Source organism: Panicum hallii, chromosome 6 (genome assembly GCF_002211085.1).
Source record: "Panicum hallii strain FIL2 chromosome 6, PHallii_v3.1, whole genome shotgun sequence".
Taxonomy (NCBI): domain Eukaryota; kingdom Viridiplantae; phylum Streptophyta; class Magnoliopsida; order Poales; family Poaceae; genus Panicum; species Panicum hallii.
Window position 1 is genome coordinate 22728599 of NC_038047.1, and position 9256 is coordinate 22737854.

Below are 9256 nucleotides of genomic sequence, written 5' to 3' on the forward strand. Positions count from 1 at the left end.
AACGTAGCGAGGAGCGAGTTTGCCCTTGATACCAAAACGTTGAACACCTCGAGTAGGAGATACTCGTAGGTATACAAAATCACCTACTTCAAACTGTATGGGTTTTCTTCTTTTATCTGCGTAGCTCTTCTGTCTTGATTGAGCTGCTTTAAGATTATTCCGAATGATCTTTACTTTTTCTTCGGCTTCATTAACAAGATCAGGTCCGAAAATTTCGCGTTCACCAGTCTGAGACCAATTCAAAGGGGTTCTGCATTGACGACCATATAAGGCTTCAAAAGGAGCCATTCTAATACTTGACTGATAACTGTTATTATAGGAGAATTCTGCGAGAGCTAAGCATTTGTCCCAATGCTTATCATACTGGATCACACAAGCTCGGAGCATATCTTCTAAAATTTGGTTGATCCTTTCTGTCTGCCCATCTGTTTGCGGGTGATAAGCAGAGCTTCGGATTAACTTGGTTCCAAGAGTTTGTTGAAACTGTTCCCAGAAACGGGCAACAAACTGTGCTCCACGATCAGAGATGATCGTTTTAGGTATCCCATGGAGACGAACGATTTGGTCTAGATATATTTCTGCATACTTCCTAGCAGTGTAAGTGGTATGCACTGGAAGAAAATGAGCGGTCTTGGTTAACCTATCCACAATTACCCAAATAGAATCATGCCTTTGAGAAGTATTGGGTAAACCTACGATAAAGTCCATACTGATATCCTCCCATTTCCAAGAAGGAATAGATAGAGGCTGCAGTGTACCAGAAGTCCTTAAATGACTGGCCTTAACTCTCTGGCAAACATCACACTCAGAAACGTATTTTGCTATTTCTCTCCTCATACGAGTCCACCAAAAATTTTGTTTCAAATCTTGGTACATCTTTGTACTACCAGGGTGCATAGCAAATTTAGATAGATGTGCTTCATCCATTATTTGCTTACGAAGCTGATGGTTCTTGGGTACAACCATACGTCCTTTAAACAGTAGAACTCCTTTAGAGTCCTCTTGGAAACATTTATACTTCTCTTCTCCTTGGGCTAACTATTGCTTGATCATTTTAACTCCTTTATCGTGTTGTTGTGCCATCACAATTCTATCCTGGAGTATAGGTTCAATGGCTATATGATTTAGGCTACTTTGAGGAACAATTTCCAGATTAAGCTTGCTCATTTCCCAACAAAGAGTTTTGTTAAAAACTTCTACTGACAAGCAATGACAATGTGACTTGCGGCTAAGTGCATCCGCAACCACATTGGCTTTACCCGGATGGTAGTGGACTTCAAGATCATAATCCTTTATAAGTTCCAACCAACGTCTCTGCCTCATGTTTAAATCTGCTTGTGTAAAGATGTACTTTAAGCTCTTATGATCCGTATAAATATTGCACTTGGTACCCATAAGGTGGTGTCTCCAAAGTTTAAGTGCATGTATGACACCTGCAAGCTCAAGGTCATGAGTAGGATAATTCTGCTCATGCGTCCGAAGTGCTCTAGAGGCATATGCAATTACGCGGTTGTTTTGCATGAGTACACATCCTAGTCCGGTGCCTGATGCATCACAATAAACATCAAACAGTTGGGATGGGTCTGGTTGAGCCAAAACTGGAGCGGTGGTAAGATGTGCTCTTAAAGTGTGGAAAGCTTCTTCACATTTCTCATTCCAGGAGAATTTCACTCCTTTCTTCAACAACTCTGTCATGGGCTTGGCTATTCGAGAGAAGTCTGGAATAAAACGACGATAATAGCCAGCAAGACCGAGAAAACTACGGATTTGATGGACCGAAGTAGGAGGTTTCCAATCCATCACTTCTTGAACCTTACTAGGGTCAACAGATATACCGTCCTTAGAGATGGTATGACCTAAGAATTTGACGGTGTCAAGCCAAAATTCACATTTAGAGAACTTGGCATACAAGCGATGATCTCGCAGACGTTGGAGAACAACATGAAGATGTTTAGCATGATCTTCAAGAGTTTTGGAATAGATTAGAATATCGTCGATAAAAACTACGACGAATTTGTCCAGTTCCGGCATGAAAACAGAGTTCATGAGATACATGAAATATGCCGGTGCATTGGTAAGACCAAAGGACATAACCAGATATTCATAAAGTCCATATTTGGTGGAAAAAGCTGTTTTCGGAATATCACTTGGTTTAATCTTTATCTGATGATACCCGGAGCGAAGGTCAATTTTAGAAAATATCTTAGCTCCGGCTAATTGATCAAACAGAATATCAATGCGGGGAAGAGGGTACTTATTCTTGATAGTAACCGCATTGAGGGGACGATAGTCAACACATAGTCTAAGACTATTATCCTTCTTTTTGACAAACAAGGCAGGGCATCCCCAAGGTGAAGCACTTGGGCGAATATAACCCTTATCAAGAAGTTCCTGAAGTTGTAGTTTTAACTCTGCCAATTCATTGGGTGGCATCCGATAAGGTCTCTTAGAAATAGGGGCGGTGCCAGGTTGTAGTTCTATAACAAACTCAACCTCTCTATCCGGGGGCATTCCTGGTAACTCATCTGGAAAAACATCTGGATATTCGCATACAACAGGAATATCCTCTAACTTGACTCCCATTGTATTATACACACAAAATTTGCTATATTCTGGTGATGGAAGATGAAGGATGGTATGTCCATATTCTGGGGAATTTATTTCAACCACTCGAGAAAAGATATCTAAAGATACTTGATGTCTAGTCATCCAATCCATACCTAGAAGAATATCCATCCCTTCTAGGTCTAATGTAATTAAGGCTGTTCTTATTAAAGTGCTACCCATCTGGATTGGTACATCTCTACAGATTTGATTTGATGCAATTCTACCTCCTGGGGTGGTTATCATATAAGTTCCATTAGTGGGGTAGAAATCCAAACCTATTTTGGTCCCAAACCTTGTACTGATAAAACTATGGGTTGCACCAGAATCAAAAAGTATAATAGCAGGGTGATGGTGTAGAGTAAATGTACCCGTCATCACTGGTGCACTTTCTGGAAGTTCCGATAGAGTGGTGAAATTCACCCTTCCTTGACGGACTTGCATAACCTGCCTCTTGCCTTTATTCTTGGAGTTGGAGTTGGAAGCCTGTCCAGGGAATGTCCTCTTGGGTTGGGGGCAGTCTTTAACAAAATGTGCTGGACTACCGCAGTTGAAACATCGGTTGATATTATTCCCTTGATTAGACTGTGGAGGGTTCGGCCTTGGACCAACTGGTCGTTGCTGCTGCTGAGGTTGAGGCGCTGGTGGCCTGTTGAATCGGGGCTGCTGAGGAGGTCTAGCTACCCATCTGCCTGTGGGAGCATTTCTGGGCGGAGCTCGGAAAGTCGGGTTTTGGACTAACCGATACCTCGAAGGTTGTACATTCGAGGGTCCAGTAGATACTTTCTGCTTCTTCTCAGCATGATGTGCCGAGATACAGTCCTCTTGGGTAATGGCCATATTGACCAGCTCATTGAAATTATTAGCCTTGACCAAATTCAAGCGCTCTTTTAGCTTAGTGTTTAATCCGCGACGGAAACGATCTCTTTTCTTGGTGTCCGTGTCAGCATGATAACCTGCGTATTGGCACAGGTGATTGAAGGCCTGTGCATATTGAAGTACCGTGCGGTTCTCTTGAGTCAGTGCCAAAAATTCATTGAGCTTCCGCTCAATGAGTCCTTCCGGGATATGATGCGCTCTAAAGGCTGTCTTAAATTCTTCCCAATTGACAACATGTCCATCTGGCTGCATTGCATAGTAATTGTCCCACCAAATGCGAGCGTTACCACGAAGCTGTTGGGCTGCGAAAAGAGTTTTGTTTGCTTCGGAGCACTGAACCGGGAGTAATGCAAACTTAGACTCGATGGTTCGGAGCCATGCATCTGCATCCAGGGGTTCTTCAGTCTTATGAAAAAGTGGGGGTTGGGTGCTGAAGAAATCCTGATAACCAGCCGAGGGATGCTCCTCACGTCCACGTTGAGGAGGACGGAACTGATGTTGCTGGGCCTGCACTAGCATGTTTAGGAGTTCAGTCTGACGGGCCATTACTTCCGCTAGATTTGGTGGCGGCGGAGGTGGTTGTTGTGACCCACTAGCTTGATCCTGTCTGAATCCCTCCGGGGTTCCGCGTGTAGCACCAACCATCTGAAATATAGAAGTTATCCATGAGCATTCGCCACTACTTGCTTCTAATTTCAGAAATCATATTGTAGCAGATACTAGCACAGTGCAAAGTAATAACTCCAAATCTCAAGTGTTAACTCCAGTAACTCAAATTTTACCCATCCAACTGAAACTTATTCCATATTACATCATATTGTTCCAAACCAAACCGTACATAGGTTTGCTACATATTCTACAACAAGTGGCTCGCACATCATCTAACTACTCACTCCTATGTCACACTATAACACACTTTCTACATCTAGGATGTCATCAACTCAAACGAGTCTAGAGGTCATCGAGGTTGCCCACGGATGACTGACTACCAGAGGAGGAATGGTAAGGACTAAGAACAGGATCTCCATGTTCAGAGTCAATCCCAGAGACTCCTTCGACTTCTTCAGGGCCTTCTTCTTCATCATCCTCCGGTTCATTGGCAGCAGGTTGCTCTGGTTGCTCATGAAGCATGTTGATGTGGTCAATAGCTTGGCCCAAATTAAGGTTGAGCTCATGAACTTGCTCTTGGAGGAAGTCGATAACAGTATCACGCTGAGTAATGAGGGCATCACTCTCAACAATTTGTTCTTCTCGATGCTGTATAGTTTCTTCGCGCTGAGTAATTTCTTCTTCCTTGGCAGTGATAGTAGCTTGGAGTGCCTCAATCTGCGTGTTCTGTCGGCCAACCTGATTACGATACCTTTGGGCTATGTTGGTCAAGCGATAGATACCGTGCTGCTGAAGCGTCTGATAACGGTACTGTGCACTCATGAATCGAACGGCAGTACGTAGGGTCTCTCCAGCCAGAGTCCCCAGTAAATGGTCACAGTATGCCACTCTGAAAGTCCATTCTGGGTCTCGAGAATCCATTGCAGGAAACAAGCCGATAGGATATCCTGCAACTTCCTCAGGATGTTGATCACAGAAAGTATGGATAGCTTCTATAGCTGCCGTTTCAAAAGTATCGGCAAGGCGATGACCAACCACATTTACTTCAATCGGTGACCACAAAGATAAGGTAGGATGCGGAGGAATAGTCATTTTCACCCGGCAACGAGGAACATCTCCTTCATCATATTCTACCCCATCATAAGGTGGAGGCTCAGTGTAGCCAAACACCTGAAGAGATTCCCACAAAAGACGAGGAAAGCCCTCCCAATGCAAGGCATTGGTATGAGCGTGTCCTGCGGAATCCCAAAAGAACCTGGGAAGCGCAGCCATCTGAAACAAGGACTCAAATGGTGAGATTATAAGTTTTCAATCATACTCCTTGAGAAGACTGCGGAAAAAGTGTGAGTTAGCTTGATAGATTGGTTGGAATGCGGCTATCCTCACAGGATAAAGGAAACAAGATGACCTACCCTGTTTAAACAGAGTCTGGAGATCGAAAGATTGTTCTAGGTTTTGGAATAAAGCGATAAAACACCAACCTTAAAGCTATCAAAAACTAATCATTTTACTATACTAAGTGCTGACATTCCCTAACAAACTATGACACTCATTCAATCAAATCAAGGAATATGCATGCACGTGCTACACGTCCTCACATTCAAAATGACTTCCAAAATACTTGGACTTATACGATTAATTCCGGTGGCACAATATATTCGTCTCTCCCTATAATATCTAGTCGAATATCCCTATTCGTCCTAACCTATTTAATCGTGGTTAGTGTACCTGCAGAAAACCACAATGAATATATGAACCTTTCATGCCAGCACTCATGAAAGCGTCCCCAATCATTACTGTTTACTATAGAAACAGCATCTGTACCATTACCGCCGTACAGACAACGTTATCATACGTCATCGAAACAACGTATTCACGGAATACCGCAAAATGCGGGGGTATTGTTGTTCATACCCTGCTACTAACCATATACTCCCAATATCATCAACCTAAGTTGATATATTGGCAGCATCTCAAGTAGGCCACTGCTTGAGAAACAGCGTTCGGTTCGCATCACCGACGGGAAGGCTAACTCCCCAGTTAGCTGAGGATCCTTACCTTCTTACCTCACCATCGAAGATGTCGTTACAGAAAGTAAAGTTGGGTCGTGCATAAATTTAAATTTAACAGAAATGTAGTGCTGGAAGTTAGAGTGATATACATATACTTATAGCCACCTATAATTCCCATATTACCCTAGGGCTTTACGTACTAAGCACAATCCTTAACGAATCCAACGTAGTTTTGCCAAACATTTTGTTGGTCAAACTTTTATACTGAAAACATTTTTAAGGTAAAATGTATCTCCAGGGTAACCTTATAGCTCTGGATACCAGCTGTGGCAGACCAACCTGAATTATACCGGCTCAAGTACGAGAGTCTATTTCAAAAAGCTCTAAATACTTCAAACGGTATAATCCCTTGGCCTGTCGGGTAACGTCCCGATAAACCACCGTTACAGGATCACATAAGGTTACCTCACACGAAGGTGAGTCCAGAGATACAATCACCATCACATTTTACATCACAAACACTTTTATTACAAGAGTTTGCAGAATAACCTAAGTTACTAGAGTGCTAAAAGTTTATTACAACTGATTAAACAGTTGAGTTCTTAGCAGCGGAATTTAAAGTACGATAATTATACACGTCGCCAGTATTAACATCATGCTAAGCCCGAGCATGACATTACTCGCTAGGGTCGGTGGTTGGCCGGGGACGGGTCCCACTCCACGGACCAACCATCAGGCACAGCAGAAGGCCAAGGCATAGGGTAAGTAGGTTCTTCAAAGACATTACCTGAAACAACATTATATAGCAAGGCTGAGTATACTAATACTCAGCAAGGCTTACCCGGGGTTGGGTATACTTAGCCCATAACTAGACCATGCAGGCTATGTAAAAGTTCGGTTTAGTTTTTGCTGAAAAGCCAATAAGAGTAGGTCCTTAATTTATATTTTTAGCTTTCAGATTCTAATTCTTTTAACCATTCTAGGTAAGCACCTATAACTACTTCAAGCATGGTACAATTCTTTAATCAAACATCATCTTTGATAATCAAAAACATTGCTCTTCTTACTCTATGTGGTAAAAGAGATAAGCAGTCTCAATCTTCGTGAGAGGCGGACGATTCTGAATCGAATTTTAACCCTTGCAAGGTAAACCTAACTCACACGCTTGGAACACCAACAGGCCGTTCCGAAGCAACCGTTTGCCTTTCATTCCGGGTCGTGGAACAAAGCCACCACAAGCGACTGCTGGACTATACGCACATCCAATGTGCAGGACATACGTCTGTAGCGCGACTACATGACCGTATTCCTGTCTGCTATGCAGAACGTACTCTCACAGTCGGTGCGTGTAACATAAATAAAAGTCGAGTGGTGGGGGACGAGTCCACTTGCCGGGCCGATTGGTTACTAGGCTTACCGCTTACCATATTTCGCGGCATGTGGCTAGTACTTTCAAACGCTTAACTGCCACTACCACACACTGCGACCTTAACCAAATTCATCAACACAGACGGGGTATCACTTTCTTCCATGAAATTACACCTAGCCCCGTCCGTTATCCTTATAGTGCAGGAATATAAACAACAATTCCTATATCGCGGTGACAGGAAATCACTCGACTTCTACCGGTCTTATTAGCATAGCACTAGTCGGACTCAGGTTCTAATGTTCAGTACATTGGTTCCTAGAAATATGCATCTAGGGTTTCATTACAATTCCTATACTTAATGCATAAATAGCTAAATAAACATAGGTTGCAGTGTACAGAAAATAATGGGATATGTCCGGGGCTTGCCTTCACTGGCGGGGCTGGGGTCAGAAATATTAATAAAACCTTCCGAACTCAGGTTCGGGGCTTCAGTTAATTCCTTAGTGATGTTCCCGGCGGCTTCAGAGATTTCCACTTCAGGCTCCTGGAGGATCTGATAGTCACCGTCGGCCGGAAACGTCAAGTCTATATGCGATCAAAAGGATGCAGTTTAGAAAATGCATTAATCTATATTCTATTTCACGATAAAGTTGCAATCTAATACATTCAACATTACACACTAGCAAACAACACAAACTCCCATACTGGGTAGTCACTTATCGATATTAAGTAAATTACTTAGTCACATTAAGCAGTAGGGTTATCTACATTGAGCAACATGGTTAGCTATCCTAACACTTATCTAACTACCTTAAGTAGCATGGTGGATTATTTGAAAGTTCCAAAATAAAAGAGGTTAAGTTTAAATCAAAGTTAAGTTTGTAACTTGCACAAAGTTATTTAGAGTTCATAGAACATTCATGTCAAATTCATAAGTAAACAACATGAAATGACAAGGTTAAGTATTCATTACCCTTAAACTTAAATTTAAAATACAGATAGAAATATTTTGTTTCAAACTAAGCTCTATTAACAAAAGTCATAGAGTTTGAAATCTATTTTCTAACAAAACAGGTTTTGCTATTTTGGATTTTTCTGTGAATTACTACGAATTTTACAAGGCAAAATGCTTTCACATGAAATAACAAGCCTTCACTTACTTCTATTTTAAATACAGCACAAACCATTTATTTTCATAACATGGTCATAAAACAGAAGTGATAGAGTTTGAAATAAAGATTCAAGTCCAACTGGTTTTACATTTTTTTGAATTTTCTACGATTTTCTAGGAATTTTCAAAGTTCAGCACATTGGAAAGGAAGAAAAGATTGAAAACTTTTATATAGGCCCTCGGAAAGATTTCAGACCTCGCAATGTGGTCCCTATGGCCGGAAACAGAGCACCGGCGGCGGGTTAAGGCCAAATTCCGGCGAGGTGGGGCATCAAGGGGGGAGGAGTGTTGGCCTATGGCACTAGGAGTTTGAGGCGCACCGATTGGCGTATTTGGGAGGAGAGGGGATGGCCGGAGGAGGTCCGCCGGCGTGGAGGCCGACGTGCGGCGGCGGGGTGGTGCTGGGGCAATGCTCCGGCGTCTGGGGAAAGGAGGGCTGGGTCGGGGAGGTGCGGTGGAGGCCGTGGAAGGTGAAGGCGCTATCAATTTGGGGAGGGAAAGGGCCGAGGAGGCAATCCGCGGTGGACCGAAGCTCAACGGCCAATGGAGAGCGGCGGGTCTGTGCGCCGCGAAGAGGTCCAGGGTGGCCTTTTATAGGCAAATGAGGTGGGG